The sequence below is a fragment of the Triturus cristatus genome, chromosome 9 (assembly GCF_964204655.1).
Source record: "Triturus cristatus chromosome 9, aTriCri1.1, whole genome shotgun sequence".
In the NCBI taxonomy this organism is placed as follows: domain Eukaryota; kingdom Metazoa; phylum Chordata; class Amphibia; order Caudata; family Salamandridae; genus Triturus; species Triturus cristatus.
The window spans coordinates 1,197,744,468-1,197,766,323 of record NC_140592.1 but is presented as its reverse complement, the minus strand read 5'-3'; positions in this window follow the sequence as shown (position 1 = coordinate 1,197,766,323).

Here is a 21,856-nt window from a genome sequence, read left to right as displayed (position 1 = left end):
ATAATGTGAGTTACAGTGAGTGAGGGGGAGAGAGTAAATGTCAGTGAGGCAAATTTTGAAAAAATGGGGTGAGCGCCGGGCAGGTATTACGCCTCACAACTTTAAAAAATCACCAGCCACCACTGATGCTGGGACCGACTGTTGACTGAAGGGACGCTGCAGGGGTGGACACATAGGTCAGAAGCAGTCATATTGACTTCAGTGCAATACGCTGATCAACGACGGAGCGGATATTTTGACAGTAGTCACAGGGACACTCTCCTATCTAGTGGCTCCCTAAAATCAGTCTTTTAAGTGTGCGTTGACTGACTTTTGATTTTTATAAAGATCTCCCGTGACCTTTTGAGGAATGGCCGCCGGAGTTATTAAAATATTTTTCTTTCCTATGTTTTCTGCTACTCCTAACAATACATTTACCCACCGCAGTTCAATTAGGAGGAGTCTAGGACTGTTTCTTTCTTAACTATGAATATATAGGGTCCCTTGGATCTGATGTTTAAAGACTTAAACCAGTTTATAAACGCTCATGACGTAGCATAACTGGGTGCGAGTCTCCTGGCCACATGACTGACAATCATCATTGTTCTCTTTGAGGGAGACTATTGTAGTATGCTTCAAACCCTTTAAAACAATCACTTGGTGAGGGCGTGCATGCTCGAACAGCACTTACCGAATCCAAGCTGCTCTTGCTCAACTCTGGCGCTTCAGATACGGTTGGGCAAACACTAACTGCGGCGAATACCGAAGTTTACCTCCCTGTCACTACGGCCAGCGAACGCATGGTATCTGCAAAACAGGCTGCATTTCCGTCTAACAGTCAGTGAAGCCGCAGAAATAAACCACGGTGAAGGAGGGGTCTGCTGGGGGAGGAGACTTGAGTAGATAGGGCCGCGACTAATTGGTATTATATGGAGGATCGTAGATCCCTTGCAGGATTCGGAGATGTGCTCTATTGGCCAGCTCCAACGGCTCTGTGTATCAGTGGCAAAGAAAGCAGGCACCCGTGTTAATGTGAAAGCTGGTGTTCATGTTTGTAATCCTTAAGCAGGCGCCATGCTGTAAACACAATGCGCGGTGCCCATGGGCAGAACAGAGATGGGCTTCGAGTCACAGGCGCCTTTAGTGAATTTGTGTTAATTTCTGCAGCTGCGCATAACAAAATAATTAAGCGGATGCCGTTTTCTAACTGAAGGTGCCTCGCGCACATCCTAAATGCCTTGAAGGGTAAGTCATGTCTGCAGCAGGACAAAAATAATTGAAGAAAATAATGGTCACGGACTAAATAAACATTCCGTGTAACCACACAAGTAACAAGTCCAGTCTGTTTTTAGAAGATAAGTGAAGCACAGAAAACAGGGGTGTTCCTGACTTGGGGAGAGTTGCACAACGGCCGTGAAAGTGAAAGTGATCGCGATCGCGAGATCGCGATCAAACATCAAAGCGGCCGAGCGGCCGCGAAAGTGAAAGACTACGAGTGCTTTCAGGCTGCCAAATGGTGCGCGCACCCGGCTCACATGCACAGTAGTTGGCGGCCTGAAAGCACTCGTTTGCACTTCCAAAAGTGCTTACTATAAGTCTCGCCAGAGCAGCGCTAAAGCGCTGTCTCAGGCGAGACCTAAAAACGGAAGCATTCAGGTCTTACAAACAATATGCTGCTTAGGCCGCTTGTGGAGAGCAGAACTCCGACCACGTGCGGATGACAACACTCTGAAAGATGAAAACTGACTCCAGAACTCCCAGCGCTTTTAGGTGACTTCTAGATTGCCGCTGCCCGCGTCCCAAGCAGTGGGACATCAGCAGGGCAGCATGTTAGTAGCCGCCCGTCGGAGCCTTCCCCTTTGCTGCCTCGCGCGCGAGGCTACGCCCACTAAGGTATGTCCCACCTATGGTTTTGAACTGGAGGCGGGCCACTGGGGACGGGGGGCGCGGCCGCTCCCTCTACCTAGGGGGCCCTCTCGCCCAGTTCCTCCTCTGTTTCCCGCGCGCCGCCCCAGCCTGGACACGCGATTTTGCCCTCGTCGTGTCTTCGGTCGCGGTTTGGACTCGTCGTCGCTGACCTTGCCGCGCGCCGGGCCCTTCGTGAATTTTGAGACTGCGAGCAGCGGTGAGTCTTGCACAACCCCTCCCACCCCGGCCCTGTCCCTGGGCAGTACCAGGTTGACGGGGCCCTGTGGCTCGATGGCCACGGGTGGGGGGAGGGGCACGAGTGGGCTCCTGCGCGTCGGTGGAGCGCCGCGGTCGGGGTTTTGTGGCGGGAGGATGGAGCGGGGCAGGCTTGTAGGAGAGGCGTGATTTGCAGCGCTGGGAGGGCGCGGGGTCGTTCGTGTGGCGGGAAAGGGGGATGTTTGTGTGCTGGGGCATCGCCCGCCGCGTGGGCTCGGACGGTGTAATTGCCAGGAATCGCGCGCATGGTGGTGAGCGTCGGTGGCCCCTCTCTTGCCAGCCATGGGGGGGCATGTCCTCCGTTTCCAATGGCTGCAACCGGGGGGCTGTTGCGGCGTGAGCTGGTGGGTTTTTGAGCCCGGAGCCTCCCTGTGTCTTTGTTTCCGGTTGCTTCGGAGTGTTGTAGCTCTGGGTGGGTTTTCCCCCGTGTGTGAGCACAGTGGGGCAAGCCTGCCGGGGGTCCCGCCATGGAGCGAGGGCAGCATTGGTGCGCGGTGAGCCCCCCCTTTGGCTCGTGCGTGGGTAGGCCCCCCCGCTCTCCGGTGCCACATTGACCATTGGTGGTGCTGTGTGCTCCAGTTCCTTCGGATCGATTTCCCGCCAGATAGAGCTTGTAGGCATGGTGGGCAGGTCATGTGCGGGGACCGGGGCTGAGGTCCCCAATCGCAATCTGGTTGGCGTGTTTGTAGTCTCGGGGCCGCGTCCGCATTGTGGGTTTCGGGGCAAATCACTTAATCTCCCCGTGCCTGCATATGTTTGTAAATACGGTGCCGCGCGCTTCAATACCTTCGGGTCGAGTTCCCGCTAGATGAAGCATATAGGCATAGAGAGGAAATCATATGCAAGGACCGAGGCTCAGGTCCTCAATCGCAATCTGGTTGGTGTTTGCGAGTCTCGGGGCCGCGTCCGCATCATGTGTTTCGGGGCAATCCACTTAACCACCCCGTGCCTAAATATGGTTGTAAATACGGTGCTGCGCGCCCCAATGCCTTCGGGTCGAGTTCCCGATAGATGGAGCATTTGGGCATGAAGAGGAGATCATGTGCAGGGACCGAGGCTCAGGTCCTCAATCGCAATCTGGTTGGTGTTTTCAGGTCTCGGGGCCGCATGCTGAGATTCGGGGCAAGTCACTGGATCTTCCCGCGCCTAAATATGTATGTGGATGCGGTGCTACGCGCTCCGGGATCTTCCGGTCCATTTCCCGCCACATGGGGAGTGGAGGCATAAAGAGCAGAACGTGTGGGGGGGCCGAGACTCAGGTCCTCAATCTCAATCCGGGGGCGGGCTTTTGGAGTCTCGGGACCGCGTCCGCGACGATAGGACGCCCGCTTGTTCTACTCGCGGGGAGCGATTGGGGTCTGACGGCCAGATTTCCGGCCGCGGTGCGGGAGACCAGGGTTCGAGCCTTTGGGTCGACTTGGCGTCATGTGATTCGGGGCGAGTCACTTAGTCTCCCCGTGCCTGGGTGTGATCGGTGCTCGGGTGGAGCGCTCTAGTGCCCGCGCTGGATGCCCACTGCAGGCGGGGGGTTCGGGTCGCGACCGGGTGGCGTCGTGCATCCCTGGGCACACCCGCGATCGTGCAGCGCACCCCCCCCTGCGTCCTCGCTCCTGCGAACCGTAGCGTCCTTCCCCCCTGCCACATGCACCAGAGTTAGAACGGTGGCCCCACGGTGCGCGAGAGGTGACAGTCACTGGGCACCGTGATGTATATGTGGCTTGGTTGACTTCCAATACCTGCGATTCGAGTCGCGATATATCAGTATGCAGCATTATATTTAAAAGCCAAGTCGCATATTTAGTTTACCATGCTGACCTGCTGCCTGCACGCATTGTCTTTGCCGTGATAGCATACGTTTTAGTTTTATCGTTGGATTCAGACCGTCGGGGATCTAAGGTTGCACCATCTGTAAGTGTAATGTTTTGGGCTTATGTTACTTACCTTTCCTTGAGCTGGGGCATGTTCAGTGTATCTCAATCTATTCTTGCAGTTCCCGGTGCCAGGGCAGCAATTCGGCAACTCTAACAGCCCCTTTTGCTTTGCGCCCAAACCAGCCCTGCTTTTATTTACTGGGTTACACCCAGACACTTCTGTTTCTGGGGATGGGGTATGTGTGGGCACCTAGACCACACTAAATTGTGGTACATCTTGGGGCATGCTAAAATGCACCCAGACGTTAATTACTTTTGCTGGTGTTGGGCCTTGACACTTCAGTCCGAACCATTCTTGCATTGACATATTATGGGGCATATTTCTTGCACCCTAATGTTGTTTGGTATTGAGATTTGTTTCTTGCTTAAATCGGCGCACTAGTTTGTGTGCAGTCATTTAGATGTCCGTAACAAGAGATTGCCAGAGGAATTCATTCCTTCATGGGCACTGGTCACCAGTCCGCATGTAGGTGAGTACGTTCTGCACTTATGTATACACTGGTTCTGGCCATAGTCTATCAGGGCCCCAGTCTCTCGGTTCTCTCTAAACGACGTGGTGGGCATATTAGATGCACCAATGATTTGCTCGCCGCTCCCACAGCCTGCCCCTTAAGGACAACAGCCTCGGTAGGAGGCTGTAGTTTTATTTCTGTCGTTAGCTTGCAGGAATCAGCATGGAGCCATGGGCGGATCGGTGTCCGTAAAGAGGTCTTGGAAGACGGTGTCCTCGCGTAGAAGGTTTTTAAATTGTTCTTTGTTTTACAGGCTGTGATCGGCACGGCAAGAGAGGCGCTAGTAATGCGCAACGGAACGGTATCCAGTCTCGAAATGAACGCCTGCGCCTGCTATGTGTGTTTTTCGGCGGATTACATTCGGAGGCTCCGCTGGTGGGCAGCTTGATCCACATTGGGTCTACGTTCGTCCTAACAGCCTACTGGGGGCATCAGCGCGTTACTTGCGGGAAGCTTCGTTCACTGGCTGCACCCGATAGCAAGCGGAGTGTAAGTATTCCCGCCGCAGTTTGGGGAAGATGCTGCATGTATTTGTTGGGCATTGTATTTCAGCGGGGCGCAGGGACGGCAGATAGTTATTTTAGTACATGGGCATGTTACCTTTGGTCTGCTTTAGTTGTGGTAGCGGTCGGTGGGCGGATTGCTGACCTTGTTTTCCGTTTTTTCAGACAGCGTCACGATTTATTTTCCATTTTCTTTTATACTATTATAGACGACCCGCTCACTAGCGCTGAGTTTCTTTCACTACCATTCATCATGGTTTGCGGCCTTGGGTTTGGAATCCGATGTTTCATATACAGACTTTCATCCTTCCTCTTTTGATGCTAGGAATGCCACTGAACGGATGTGTTTGAGTGACTAGGTGGTGATGTGCAGCGCCTGCATCCAGCGGCCCCCGGTGGGGTCAAGGCATGTTCTTTGGCGCCTAGGTACACAGGTGGGCAGAGATGCTGACGAGGCCTGAAGGGGGCGGTGTGTGCTTTACTATTGCCTGCCTCCCAATGCATATGCGTACTAACAGCACGGCTGCTTTTAGCAAAAAGCTAAACTCACGCAGACACCATCATGCAACCCTCAATACATAATTAAGTCCTGTTAAAGGACTACGTTATTGCTTGCTTACTGCGTTTTGGAAGGTGGCGCTTTTGTACACAGGATGTGGAGGGATATGCAGGCTTTGTTTGTTTTCAGTTCTCATGAGCCTTCGATAGCTCAGTGGATAGAGCGGAGGACTGTAGTGGGGGAGCTGACAATTGACTGTTTATGAACTTTCTGCCCTTTGTAAGGAGCGGTGTAGTTGGGAAATAGTATTAATGTATTATGTGCACCTCGTGAATAGTCAAGTTGCCATAAGTAATGCTAAGGTATTGAGTGCAGCTTGTCATACAGCTCATCTAGGTACAGTGAAATGTTAGTGTATCGCGTGGGGGGGGTTTGGATCCCGGATACGTGTAGACGCCTGCATTGCTGAAGAGAGGATTTCCACGTGGGGGTTACCGCGTAGGAAAGAAAGAGGATTCCACCTGGTTTGTCACAAGAATTTTCTCTAGGGTTCATGGTTCCTCAAGTAGTTAGACTGGCTCTATGCTAAGCGCTCCCACTTTCAATACTGATTTCATTTGTGCAACGTGTACAGCAAAGGGTGCCAGAAGGGTGCTAAATTGTAGAGTCGGGCCTGGTGGCCTAGGGGATTATAATGGCCTGGGTTTGTCCTCATGGCCACTGTTCTGATCCCTATGGGTCTTTCCAGCCTGGTATCATTCGGAGATGGATAAAATGAGTTCCATTGAGTTGGAGAGCAATAACCATCTGTTATTCAGCACCAAGAGTACTTGCCCCCCCCCCTTTTTGCTAATACATGTTACAATTTATTGGTAATAACTGTGCGTGAAAGGTACATATTACACAGGCATACAATTTTATGGTTGATCAAGCTTTTGATCAACCACCAGCCATCAGCACACTGAGCCGGGCACCGAAGCCAAGGGTTAGGCCTGCAGGAGTATCAGCTGAAGGCAACATATAGAAACAGGTCCAGATATACACTGGGGGGGCAAGCCCCTGCAACCAAAAGGAGGCCGGGTTGCCTCAATAAGACCTATTCCCCGCGCTTTAGCCTGGGCGGGTGGGTATCGTTTTCAGGTGATAAACTTTAATTATAAGTAAATTAAAAAGTAGGAATGAACCGAAATATTTCAACAATATTTATCTGGGTTTGAGTTTATATGAACCATTGAACAACAAGGCTAGAATAAGACTTCATCACCTATTCACTGTAACTTAATTTGCAAAAATATTCATTAAGCCTGTATTACCTGGTTAGTTACGATAGATCCCAAAAATGCTAGGTCATTATTGGCGGTAGAAAGGCTAAAACAAGGAGATGTTGATATGGGTCAATTTGCAGTAAACAATAGGATAGTAAAACAATGTGAAGGGAAGCAAAAGTAGGGAGTCAATGGCCGAAAAGGCAAATACGGCAGAGTTAGCAGTTTTTATCGATCTTTCAATAGGATAATACAATGTGAAAGGAAGCAAACTTGTGGCAGTAACCATTCAGAGACAGTGACATGAAGCAGCCAGGAACAGCGAGCATATGTTTCCCGTATGCTGGGGAGAGTACATAGACAGAGGCTGTCGCCCCCCATACTGTCTGATGCTCACAGCTTTTAAGGGCCCATCCTCTCATTAGATATTCGTGATGTCAGCTTGTGGTTATATACGTAGGGAAAGTGGTTGACTCACACATTACCTTCACCCTGCTTATTGTGCTGTAGCTGTTAGGAACACACCTTTAAGCCAGGAAGGCCCCTAATTTGGCCAATTGAAAAATCTTAATAGGATGGCAGGTCGATAAGCGCCTATTTCACCAATGCCTGGAAGCAGAAGTTTGAGAGTGCTAGCCTCCACCTAGGGGGTGGTTGGCTGAATCTGAAGAACTACTTCAAACGGTTCACGGCACTGCACGGGGGGGAGTGGCAATGCCCTGTGCATACTTCACCCAGACACCACAGAATGTGTCAATTACCGGTGCATACCTCAACCAGACACCCGGGAATGGCATGCCCTTATCTACATGGTAATATTGAGAGAGCAGGGAGCGACCACCCCCCTTGAATATTGCACTTAAACTTTCTAGTAATGAAAAGGGCTTATCACCTTCTGAAACAAGCACGACCAGAGATGTGCTGCTCTCCACTGACATTTGACAGGTTAATGGACACGGCTAGCGGAAAAGCCAGATGTATTGTCATGATTTAAGGTGGACGTGACCGAGGTACTGGCAAGATAGAGACACTGCCAATTATGGGTTAGGAACGAAATCATAACTGGGGCTCACAACAAATGATTTGATAGAAAGGAGAAGTTTCCTTTTTCAAGCCACGATGTCGGTGCCACGACTTACCTACAGCACTGCAACACCGGTGTAACAAGGACTGTAGGCAAAGATATTAACTACTTCAGCAGCAATAGAGTCCAAAGCTAGCTGCTAGTCAACAAGCAAGGAATTGGATACGCTGTCCCAGCGGAGAGCAAGAAAAGAGTGGGATAACAGCGGGACTAGTATAAGACTCCATCGTCCAATTTAAGGTAACTTAATTTGCAAGTAGAGAGGCTAAAACCGGGAGATGTTGCTAAGATATGGGCCAGTTTATAGAAACAATAGACTAATACGATGTGAAAGGAAGCAATTTTAGGTAACCGTGATGTCGGCTTGTGTTTATATACGTAGGTGAAGTGGTTAACTCACACGTACCTTCACCCTGCTCATGGTGCTGTAGCTGTTGGGAACACAATTCCGTGCCAGGTGGCACCTAATTTGGCCAATTGAAAAATCTTAAGGGGATTGCAGGTCCATAAGCGCCTATTTCACCAATGCCTTGTTACCGATGCCATATTTTCCAGCCCGAGAATCAGATTTAGGTATTTCTCTTCTCGCCCAGCCTTTCCTTGGAGCCAGGGAGGGGGGGGAAACGTTCACAAATTTGGGTCCTCGAGCTGAGCGATGTACCTTCGGCAGCCCAGTCAGTCATATTGGCTTTATCCGGAGTCATGAAGGAAGAATACGTCCATTTAGCAGTTACATAAAAATCTTCTGTCCTGCTAAAGAAATCATGCGATCCCCCGCAGCAGCAGCGGCTATTCAGGTACCATGACGCTATCTATACATCACCTTTGTAGACAAAGCGGAAAACAACACCTTAGTGCTAGGATATGAAGGGAATCGATGGACTGACGAATTCAGCTATGGTTTAGTTCTGGCTCCAGATGTAGGTGCTAGATCTTCCCATAATTACGTTAGGAAGATCTGCAGTGGCATCGCTAAGAAGGCTAGTAACTCCAGTCACGCCTAAGCTGAAGCGGCATTGGGGCCTAGAGTCATTCGTTGTTAGTCTGCCCTGGGCTCCTGAGTAATGTTGCAACTTAATGCCGTATATCTACGGTTACAGAACAGGACCCATTATTTAGCCCACTAAAAGCTGGCTCGCAGGGGCAGGCACCTATAAACAGCGAAGGGAGGTAGGGGGGCTCTGGCAGCGACGGTAGCCTCCCCAGAGCTGTGGCGGAGTTACAGGGCGATCTGGATGCAGACGGGTACAGTAAGGGTACCTCTGCGACAGGCGGTACAGTAAGGGTACCCCTGTCCGGCACAGTAAGGGTGCCCGAGCCAAGGTCCAGGAGCCGAAGGGGGTTCTGGGAAGACCGCGACGGCGCCCCGTTAGCCCTTCGGGCGGTTGGGGGGCCTGACCAACCGGGGGTGTGCCACAACACGCTCCGCCCCTGTCGGAAGGGGCGGGAGTAGGAGACAGATCACGTGACCCAGTGGATGATCTGTAAATAATTATGTGCCACACTGCCGGGCATCGACCCACCGTGTGTGCTGGCTCACCAGGCGGGCGGAGCAGCAAGGGGCTGCCTGCCCTGGATCGCCCGTAAGATAACCCAATTTTATTATCATACTGTGTTGTATCAAATAAACCTGCAGCAGTTCTTCACCCACAAATAAAGTGTCAGTGTAATCCTTGGGTGACGTCTGTGTATGCGTGTTGACTGAAGCGGATGACGGTGTGGTCACTATGCCGCTGCCCGCGTCCCAAGCAGTGGGACATCAGCAGGGCAGCATGTTAGTGGCCGCCCGTCGGAGCCTTCCCCTTTGCTGCCTCGCGCGCGAGGCTACGCCCACTAAGGTATGTCCCACCTATGGTTTTGAACTGGAGGCGGGCCACTGGGGACGGGGGGCGCGGCCGCTCCCTCTACTTAGGGGGCCCTCTCGCCCAGTTCCTCCTCTGTTTCCCGCGCGCCGCCCCAGCCTGGACACGCGATTTCCCACCCTTTCCGCTTACCCCGCGTGTCAGGCGCAGGGCGTCATTGGAATGTTTTAATGTTTTCTTTTGCGTTGCAGGCGGAGTTACAGGGCGATCTGGATGCAGACGGGTACAGTAAGGGTACCTCTGCGACAGGCGGTACAGTAAGGGTACCCCTGTCCGGCACAGTAAGGGTGCCCGAGCCAAGGTCCAGGAGCCGAAGGGGGTTCTGGGAAGACCGCGACGGCGCCCCGTTAGTCCTTCGGGCGGTTGGAGGGCCTGACCAACCGGGGGTGTGCCACAACACACTCCGCCCCTGTCGGAAGGGGCGGGAGTAGGAGACAGATCACGTGACCCAGTGGATGATCTGTAAATAATTATGTGCCACACTGCCGGGCATCGACCCACCGTGTGTGCTGGCTCACCAGGCGGGCGGAGCAGCAAGGGGCTGCCTGCCCTGGATCGCCCGTAAGATAACCCAATTTTATTATCATACTGTGTTGTATGAAATAAACCTGCAGCAGTTCTTCACCCACAAATAAAGTGTCAGTGTAATCCTTGGGTGACGTCTGTGTATGCGTGTTGACTGAAGCGGATGACGGTGTGGTCACTATGCCGCTGCCCGCGTCCCAAGCAGTGGGACATCAGCAGGGCAGCATGTTAGTGGCCGCCCGTCGGAGCCTTCCCCTTTGCTGCCTCGCGCGCGAGGCTACGCCCACTAAGGTATGTCCCACCTATGGTTTTGAACTGGAGGCGGGCCACTGGGGACGGGGGGCGCGGCCGCTCCCTCTACTTAGGGGGCCCTCTCGCCCAGTTCCTCCTCTGTTTCCCGCGCGCCGCCCCAGCCTGGACACGCGATTTCCCACCCTTTCCGCTTACCCCGCGTGTCAGGCGCAGGGCGTCATTGGAATGTTTTAATGTTTTCTTTTGCGTTGCAGGCGGAGTTACAGGGCGATCTGGATGCAGACGGGTACAGTAAGGGTACCTCTGCGACAGGCGGTACAGTAAGGGTACCCCTGTCCGGCACAGTAAGGGTGCCCGAGCCAAGGTCCAGGAGCCGAAGGGGGTTCTGGGAAGACCGCGACGGCGCCCCGTTAGTCCTTCGGGCGGTTGGGGGGCCTGACCAACCGGGGGTGTGCCACAACACGCTCCGCCCCTGTCGGAAGGGGCGGGAGTAGGAGACAGATCACGTGACCCAGTGGATGATCTGTAAATAATTATGTGCCACACTGCCGGGCATCGACCCACCGTGTGTGCTGGCTCACCAGGCGGGCGGAGCAGCAAGGGGCTGCCTGCCCTGGATCGCCCGTAAGATAATCCAATTTTATTATCATACTGTGTTGTATGAAATAAACCTGCAGCAGTTCTTCACCCACAAATAAAGTGTCAGTGTAATCCTTGGGTGACGTCTGTGTATGCGTGTTGACTGAAGCGGATGACGGTGTGGTCACTAGCCATAATGCACTAAAGAAAACAGTCTGTTGAAAATAAAATGTAAACGTTTATACAAAAACGCCGTCATGGAGATCAGATGCAGTTAGAGCATGTGCATAACGAGAGGGGTTCGAATCAATTTAAATGTGGTAGTGTCACTGCTAAACAATTTCAAAGCCGGCCGCCCTCTGCAACGTCTAACTTGCATTAACGTAATGCAATGTGAATGCAGATCCCGCACACTGCCCAGGTGAACAGAGGGGCTCTTTCACATATTTGTTTTCAGTTATGGGCTATCACAGGGCAACTACACCGACAAACACTGGCAGGCACTGACCACGTGATGCATTAGGAGCGGCAGCACTGTTGGCGCGCCAGCGCTAATAAAATGTCAAGTACACTTAAAAGAGAGATACCTCGCTGAGGCACAACTTACTTTATGAGTGGATTTGAGTAACGTCAATTGTGCCGGCCGCACCTCGCTGCAACGACTCCCACCGCAGCAAGCACTGGCCCGTGCATGATTAAATTGTGTAGCTCAGCAGCAGCTGCACAGGAGGGGCTGGTGTACTGCTGGGGAACAACTCCAGAGGCTGCCACAGTCCGTGCGGAGTTCAGCTGATTCGCTGGTCGACAACCTCGGATGTTTGACTGAAATAACAACTCGGACGGTCATGGTGTCAGTAGCGCACCGCTGCCATTGCCACTCCTAAGCCACTAGTTTATTTAAACTGCAGCCGCCGCTCCCTACTTGCGCCGTAGCGTACTTGAGGCGAGTGGATCGACAATTCTTATTCCTTACAGTTGCACCCACCGATCTCATGCATTCTCAGCTACCATGAAAGTACGGGAATTACACCTGTGAGTTTTTATCCATCATTAAGTATTCGCCGGCAGCCATAATACTCTGCCCCACAGTGCAGGTGGCCCGGACCTGCTGCATCGGATGCGATCAGCCTTGCTGGGCAGCTGAGCCCCATGATTCTGGCGCCGCCCGCTAACCGTTGAGTAAATGGCCTCCGACACCTCCAATAATTTCATTCCAAAATGTAACTCGGCGCGCACCCTGTCTGCAGGACGTGACGTTGCATCCCCACATGGCGCCACAGCCAAGTTGCCATACATAAATTAACTGCAGGCAGCCAGGTGGCGGGCAGGCCCGCCCGGATCTTCAGGCAGCAGGGTAGATCAAAAGTGATATTGTAGCACTGAGAGCAGTGCACGTCAGCTCTTTAACTGTTAAATACTGAGCCTGCTGCCAAGCGAAGTCTGCTGCGGCCCAGGCCGGGCGCAGGGCACACAGGTGTTAGAGGCGCCGGTGCCTGATGTGTGATACTTGGCAGGACTGTACTCTGTAGACCCGGCCCTAAGAAATTAGTGCCGGTGCTAAGCACCGGAAAGCACCAGCCCAAATTAAGCACTGGTGGTAGTAAGGGAACCTGTGGTGAAAGACATCAGGGGGGTGCTCCAATAAAGATTGCTGCACTGGGCGCCACCAGCAATAAAGCCGGTCCTGTATGCTGTCTTCCTTACCTTACAAAACGCCTATGCAGCATGTCTTTACAAGTCTAACACTGCCCCATTTGTAAAAAGTGGGTCACTTTTTTAGCTACCTGATTCACTAATTGGTGCCACGTTTCGTTTGGTGCCAGGGCCTGTTTTCTGTCCAACCCGGGGACGTTCAAACCTTCACAACTTTTTTGTGACTTTCATCATAATTACAATTCCCTGCACCTGTAGGCAATAATGTTTGTCAATTATCCACTGCTGGAATAAGGGTTCGAAACAACAGCATAAGGCTAATAAAGATGGGGTAATTAACAGCTGTTATTACATCCCTGACAGAAATAAAAATGTTAGCATCCTGTCTAAAATGGGAGAGCAGCTGGGCCAGGAGCTCTGTCCCAAAAAGCTCGATAGGAAGGAGAATATGCTGCACCCAGTACCTGACATTGAAAAATGGCTTTTCTGCACCACTGCTCGGCTCAGGATCTCTGCAGGTGCGAAGGTCACAACGCTGCTCTCTGGTCCACAGTCAGCCAGTTCCACACGTTGCTTCACTGATGATGAGTGCAAGCAACACAACGACAAACAGTTTATTTTTTCCAACAGCTTTTTGGCTTTAGTGTGTGCTTTCATCCCCAGAAAAGTATGGGGAGGAGCCGGCGCGCCATGGTAGCGAAAACAGTGTCAGTTTTCTACGATCTGCACATCCGTAAAGAAAGGCGAGGCTACACAACAGTGCATATGAGCATTGTCAATGTTAATAGGGCTGGCCTTAAAGAAATATTGTATGACAATGTGAAGCATTACCAATACATGCCATGGGAATGATGATGCATTTGTGGGGAAGCAAAGAACTGTAGAATAATACTGGTGTAGGATGAAAGGTCAGGTGAAAGTTGCACTGTCAAAACGACCTAAATATCTATGTAGGTTAATGAATGCCCTCCTCCCATCTGTGCAGCCGCCAGAGAAAAACACCATAAATGAACCCGTTATCTAAGACTCTTTGATGGCATTCAGTGGCGGCTCCTCCATAGGGGCATTTGGGCGCCGCCCCCCTGCTTTCTCGCAGTGCAAGAAGGCAGAAACATAAATGGTAATAACTACCATTTATGTTTCCATCTTCTCGCACTGCGAGAAAGCAGAAGTGCCTGGTTGGGAGTGGGTGGTCCTGCTCGAGGGCAGGGGGGAGTGGCTTGCCCACTGTTGTGCATACGGACTGTTTGGTCAGCCCTGGGGCCGACCAAACAGTCCGTATGTACAACAGTGGGCAAGCCACTCCCCCCCTGCCCTCGAGCAGGACCGCCCACTCTCCCTTTTCTCTATGTAGGCTGCACATAGAGAAAATGGCCCAGGTAGGGCGCGCTCAGATTCGCCTCACCTGTTCTGATTGGTGGAGGGGAGGGAGGGAGGCTGCCTTTCCTGATGACGCGAGGAGAGCTGCAGCCGGCCGGCCCGGAATTGAAAAACGCACTGCGGGAGTCGGGACCCATCCAGAAGATGGCGCGGGACGGTAAGTTTTATTTGATATATATTTTTCCATTAAACCCCTCCCGCCTCCTCTCCTCCCCACCCCCCCACGACGCGACGACCCAATTTCAAATTCCAACCCCCCCCATCCGCCCGTAATGCAGGCCGCGACTGACATCCTGTGATTCTGGGCATCATCACTAGTCCCCCCCACCTGACTGCCCTGACAAAAAGTTAAAAAAAATACAGCTGCCCCCCTGCTGACGCATTGCTGCGAGCACAGTGGACAGATAACGTTACAAAGGGGTAAAACGGGGAATTCAGCCACTCTAAGCTCTCAGGCAAGCTGGCCATTACGATTGAACTGTCCATGTGGCATGATGAAGTAAGGGAAAGCTACAGATATTAAATTGAACTGCACTAGTTTGTATACAGCTGGCTGCAACCCACAGTCGCACTGTCAGTTGAAGTTGGATTGCCTGCTGGGCGTGTGTCACAGGCCTCAAATTGAGCTCAGGAAGAGTGGGCCACAAATTTTCCAACCGCTACGACATCACTGCGATAGATAACCTCAGTGTCCCCATGGGTGGCAGAATATAGGCACGATGGTCAAGGTGGACAAAGTTCAACCCAAACTCACATTTGAGTAATGTAAGACCAGGCAACGAGAACCCGGGGAGGGCAAGTCCTTCTTAGAACAGGGGGCTACAGGCGCGGAGACCCCGGCAGAGTTCTGCCAAATCCTAAATACCATTCAAGCTAGCCTTAGCTCCATTGATGGGAAAATAGACTCACTGGTTTACCGTGTTGATCGGATAACGGAATGCCTAGATAAACAGAGAGAATTGACGTGGCAGAGCGGCGCATCACGGAAGTGGAGAAGACAAACATGGAGACAGACACAAAGCAAAAACAGATTACAAAGACCTTAATGCAACTGCAAAATAAGGCAGAGGACCTCAAGTCCCGGTCCCGAAGGAGCAACATACGCCTCACGGGTCTGTCGGAATCCACCCCAAACGGGAACATGGAACAGTTCATTGAAACACTACTGATCACACTATTGGGCCGAGACACTTTTTCCACTATGTTTGTTATTGAGCGGGCACACCGCTCGCTTGGCCCGCGCCCGTCCCCGGGTGCACCCCTGTGCCCGATAATTGCCAAATGTTTAAACTACAGGGATAGAGATGCCGCTCTGTGGAAAGCCAGAGACCTCAGGACATTACAATAAGAAGGCTCAACAATTTCAATGTTTCCCGACTTCACAACCAGGGTGCAGAAGGCGCGTAGACAATTTGCTCCACTGAAACGGGTGCTGAGGGCCCAAGAATTGGACTACGCTATGCTATACCCTGCATGTTTACACGCCACTATGAATGTAGTGTCCACGATCTTTACGGACCCCAAGTCTACTACAGAAGGCACTCAAAGTCTATTCCAAGGAGAAACAACGGCCTACAACATTGGAGCAGGCGAAGGGGGCAGAGGGGGGCTTAATGGACGAAAGTGATTAAGATATGCTCAGCCCAAATTGCTAACACTATCTTCATATAGAGGATAGAGCATAGGAATGTGGGGATAATGTGAATGTTACGGTTGAATCAGACGCTCTGTGTTTTTGCAGGTTATGGTGCAGTGACCAGGTTTAGCACTGATGGCGTGGGTTGGAGCGCATTTACAGTGGTTTCGTACCTATCGGGATGTTGCGGGCGTGGGGTGATGCATGACTATTCAGCATTTCGTATAATTTCTATTACACCACATAGAGGGTGTTGGAATTGGCGGTTCTCTAGGGTCCTTTCGCAATATGGATTTTCAGGAGACAAATGCTGCAAGTCACTAGAAGGTCTCATGTATCGCTGCACCCCAGGCATGGCTCGATGGTGGGGGGGAACAGTTTAAATGACTTCAGAGGAATGGTATCCACAAGATTACTGACGCCTGATTAGTCTGTGAGGGTTTGTTTTTGAAGGGTATGATGGTAAACTGCCATACTAGTTTATGTGTGGCTGATTGGTACTCCTGGCCGGTGCTGGGACTACGCTAGCGGAGAGGCAACATCTGCCCCAGCGTGTGCACCACCTGATGGCGTTATGCCAACATTGTTTGTACTTTGGGAAAAGGGGGGTAACGGCTTGTGTCCAGTTGGGGTTGACGCAACGTGGGTGGGGGAATGTGTTTTTGGATTTTTTGTTTTAGCCACAGTGAAAGGTCTACATATCAGAGACGCATGGATTACACTAATTCAGGGACTTGAGCAGAAGTAGCACAATTGGTTTTGCACAATGAAACAAGCTGCAATCACCTACAATGCCACAGGTTATAGATAACCCGACTCGATTCATAACATGGAATGTTGGAGGCCTCAATAATTATCTTAATGTGCGTAATGTCATAGCTTATCTTAAACGGCATTCTGTGGACATCGCCCTATCACAAGAAACTCATTTACCTACATACAGCGTAATGCTAACGACAAAGACACTACAGGGCCTATTTCATGCTTCAGGATTCACTACTCATGCCAGGGGGTACTGACCTGGGTCAACCCAAAGTCAGGGTTCACTATTGACCCGTGTATTGCTGAGAGGGAGGGGCACTACACCATTTCCAAATGTAAGGGGAAGGGTCTCGAAATGCTGGTGGTTAACGTGTACGGCCCTAATTTCGAAAACCCTCAGTTCTAGCATTCACTTTTTACATTACCAGAGATAGATACAAGGTCCCCGATGTTAGTGGGAGGAGATTTCAACAGTGTATTGGATTCAGCACTGGATCGATCGGGAGGCCCGGAGTGCCGTGCTACGGCTACGGCTCAACCCATCACAGGTACAACCCTACGTTTGGACCTGGTAGAGGTCTGGCGGGCAAGGACCTTGGGCAAGGGGGATACACACACTACTCAGCTCCACACGCTCTTCACACAAGGATAGACTATTGGTTATTGTCCCGGGTGGTGTATCCGGAGGTATGTGACTGTATAGTGCACCCGCGCATATTGTCGGATCACACCCCTGTGGTATTAGACCTGCCTAGCCCCAGGAAACACCCTGCCCCATTCACTTGGAGGTTTCCCCCGTACTCCCTACTAGACCCAACGTTCAAAGCCGAATTTGCAGAGGCAATCGAGGATTTTTTTTACAATAACATAGGATCGGTATCTAGGTTCTCCACTGTCTGGGAGGCTTTTAAAGTATTCATTAGGGGCATCGCTATATCTAAGCATTCAGGAGTGTTACGTGCAATTCATAGTAGACTGGATTATCTAGAAAAACACCGGATCGAATTGGAAACGGCACTAAGACAAAATGGGGCAGTGGACTGCGACGACGAACTGCAAGAAACACTGGCAGAGTATCACAAAACTGCAGATAGTGAAATACAGCATATGGGTAAATATGCCGTGACTAGAAGCTACGGAGAAGGGGAAAGACCAGGAGCTACTCTTGCGGCACTACTGAGGCACCGGAGGGAGACCTCGATGATCGCGGTGATACGATCAGATGAAGGCGAGCTCCTGACAGACCCTGAGCAAATTGCCAACCAGTTCAAATGGTACTATGAAACACTATATCCCTCCTGCCCCCAATCAGACGATGGGGTGATAGGAGATTATTTAGAACACATCAAGCTGCCTTGGCTTACAAATGAACAGCGGGAGTATCTGATGCGGCCCCTTGAGGCTTGGGAGATACAGGAAGCTCTACGTCATATGCGCTCTGGCAGCGCACCAGGGCAAGATGGTTTGACGAATGTCTGACAGAATATCGACGGACAGAAAATCGACCTACAAAAATATCGACACAAAAATATCGATGACAAGAATATCGAGATCCTATCTACAACATGGTAAGTACAAAAATATTGAAAATAAAATATAGAATGTCAAAAATATCGTTATTAAAAATATAAAGTATTTTTTAGTTAAAAAAAAAATGTCAAATAAACCAAATAATACTTATAAATAAAATAAACATAATTAAATATATGTTATAATGTTTAAAATTAATAATTAATATATATAATGTAATAAAACATTAATTAAACATATAGATATAATATATAATATATATACTTACTTAATAATACATTTTAATAATTGTTTTAATAACTTATAACTTGTTAAAAATTATTATAAATTACAAATACATCATACACATAAAACAATAACATAAATAAAAATTAAATAATTATATATAACACATTTAAAAAATTACATTTAATTTGAATATTGTTAAAATTAATTATATATTACATTAGCTAAAATAATACAAACAATATTAAATAGCACCGACAATAAAACTACTACTCCAGCTCCAAAAAAAAAACGTAAAGAAAATGTTGGATAGCGTAGAGCTAAAAATTACTATTTCCACCCCAGGGAGTGTAACAATAGGGAAAGTGTTGGATAGCATAGGGGTAAAAATTACTATTCCCACTCCAGAGAGTGCAACAGTAGGGAAAGTGTTGGATAGCGGAGGGGTAAAAATTACTATTCCAACTCCAGAGAGTGCAACAGTAGGGAAAGTGTTGGATAGCGTAGGGGTAAAAATTACTATTCCAACTCCACAGAGTGCAACAGTAGGGAAAGTGTTGGATAGCGTAGGGGTAAAAATTACTATTCCCACTCCAGTGAGTGCAACAGTAGGGAAAGTGTTGGATAGCGTAGGGGTAAAAATTACTATTCCCATTCCAGAGAGTGCAACAGTAGGGAAAGTGTTGGATAGAGTAGGGGTAAAAATTACTATTCCAACTCCACAGAGTGCAACAGTAGGAAAAGTGTTGGATAGCGTAGGGGTAAAAATTTCTATTCCCACTCCAGAGAGTGCAACAGTAGGGAAAGTGTTGGATAGTGTAGGGGTAAAAATTACTATTCCAACTCCAGAGAGTGCAACAGTAGGGAAAATGATGGATAGCGAAGGGGAAAAAATTACTATTCCCACTCCAGAGAGTGCAACAGTAGGGAAAGTGTTGGATAGCGTAGGGGTACAAATTACTATTCCAACTCCAGAGAGTGCAACAGTAGGGAAAGTGTTGGATAACGTAGGGGTACAAATTACTATTCCAACTCCAGAGAGTGCAACAGTAGGGAAAGTGTTGGATAGCGTAAGGGTAAAAATTACTATTCCAACTCCAGAGAGTGCAACGGTAGGGAAAGTGTTGGATAGCGGAGGGATAAAATTTACTATTCCAACTCCAGAGGGTGCAACAGTAGGGAAAGTGTTGGATAGCGTAGAAGTTAAAAATAACATAGTTATAAATAAAATAATTATTTAAAATAATTAGTGATTTAATTATTAAATAACTCAAAATTATTTACAAATACTAATAAATAATTATTACAAACATAACTACCAAAGAATAATTAATTAACAATACATTAATAATAAATACCAATAAATAATAATTAATAAATATTAATTACCAAATAATAAATATTAAACGATAAAATATTTTTCATAACCAAAAACGAATGAATTATTAAAAAGTAAATACCAATTAAAATATATTTAACCATTTCAAAATTAATTATTTTTCATAACCAAAATATTATAATTTAAAATATTTACCAATTAATAATTATTGTCCAATTAATTAATTATCAATACCCAACAACTAATTTAATAATTACTTAATTAGATTTCAATTACTTCCAACACTATTCCCCTATAAACACACGACACACTCCACTAATAAAATAATAGACTTAACATAATTATCAATTAATCAACTAATTAAAACTAGTTGCCAATTAATAAAAATTAATTACCAATTAATACTTAATTAACAATAATATAATTATCAATACCAATAAATGAAAATAAATTATTAATTAATTACAGTTAAATTACTTCCCACCCTATTCCCCTATAAACCCACAACCCGCTACAGAACTTAAACGCAAAAAATAATTAAAATTAATTTATAATTCCTAAAAATGTATAATTAATTCCATATAATTAAATTACTTCCCACCCTATTCCCCTATAAACCCACAACCCGCTACGGTACTAAAACACAAAATTGACTTAAAAAACCATTGTTAACATATAAAAATTGTATACATATATGTTAAAACCAGTAGAACACTTAACTAAAAACATATAACACATACATATTAAATACATAATAAAATACATAACAATAATATAAATATCGATATTAGTAACATCAATATTAGTAAAATCGATACATTTGATGTCGATATTACTAACGTCGATATTACTAACATCGATATTAAAATACTTACCTTAGGATCGATATTCTGTCCATAGATATTATTGATATCGATATTCTGTCCCTTCGATATTTAAAACTCGATATTTGTGTAGGTAGATATTTTAGTTTCGATATTTTGGCTGCTCACCGGTTTGACAGTATCCTTTTACAAGGAATTTGCAGTTCTCATTGTCCCACACTTAATTACACTCTTTGAAAAACTTTACGAGACAGGGACGCTCCCCCTATGCTGCGAGAAGCCATGATAGTTACTATAACCAAACCTGGTAAGTCCCCTGAGGAGTGCTCCTCTGTCATTGCTCAACGTAGATGTGAAACTGTACGCCAAAGTACTAGCCAACAGGTTTGCCCTATTGGTCCCGAGTCTTGCTGGTTCGGAGCAGGCAGGGTTAGTTCTGGACCGCAACCTAACGTGCAATCTGCGCACCTTTTTCGGCGCTCTTCAACACATCAATCCCAAGGTCAAGACAGCAGCTGTGTTCCTGGATGCTGAAAAAGGGTTCAACTCTGTTGAATGGCCATTTATGTGAGCAGTACTAGAGAGAATGGGGGTAGGTGGCGTATTTTTAAACCTAGTAGCTGTATCGTATGACTCACCCACAGCCAGGGTCAGAGTGGGCGATATGGTCACTAACCCAATTCGGATATCCAGAGGCACCAGACAGGGATGCCCATTATCCCCTCTCCTGTATGCTTGCATGTGCCCTCAGAGAATATTACGGATTTTGTGGCATCCAATTTCCGGCTTATAATTTAATTGTGTCTTCCTATGCGGACGACACACTGCTCGACGCGCTGCTATATGTCAGAAATCCAAAGACTAACTTATCCCCAGTGCTACGCTTTGGCGAAATTAACTGGAACAAGTCCATTATTTTTCCGTTGATGTCACTCACCATGCCCTTTGACTTAGACTTCCCCTTGACGAGGACCACTGAGCCAGTTTGTTACCTGGGAATACAGATCCACACTGACTCTGAGACTGTATTTAAGGAAACTTATGGGAAAGCTGTTATTAAGCTTGAGGAAGATGTGGGGAAATTGATATGTTTATCTATTTCGCTCTTGGGGCGGAATATCGCTGATGAAAATGGTGATATTACCGAGGTTTCTGTTCTTATTTTTAAACATTCCGATAGTACTTCCGGACCACTTTTTCAAAACTATCACTTCCTTGTTGATCAGGTTGGCATGGACGGGAAAGCAGCCGAGAGTTCAGTGGAAATTCCTTACACTTCCCTACTATTTGGAAGTGCTGGGTGCTCCTGATTTGGATTTATATTACAGAGTT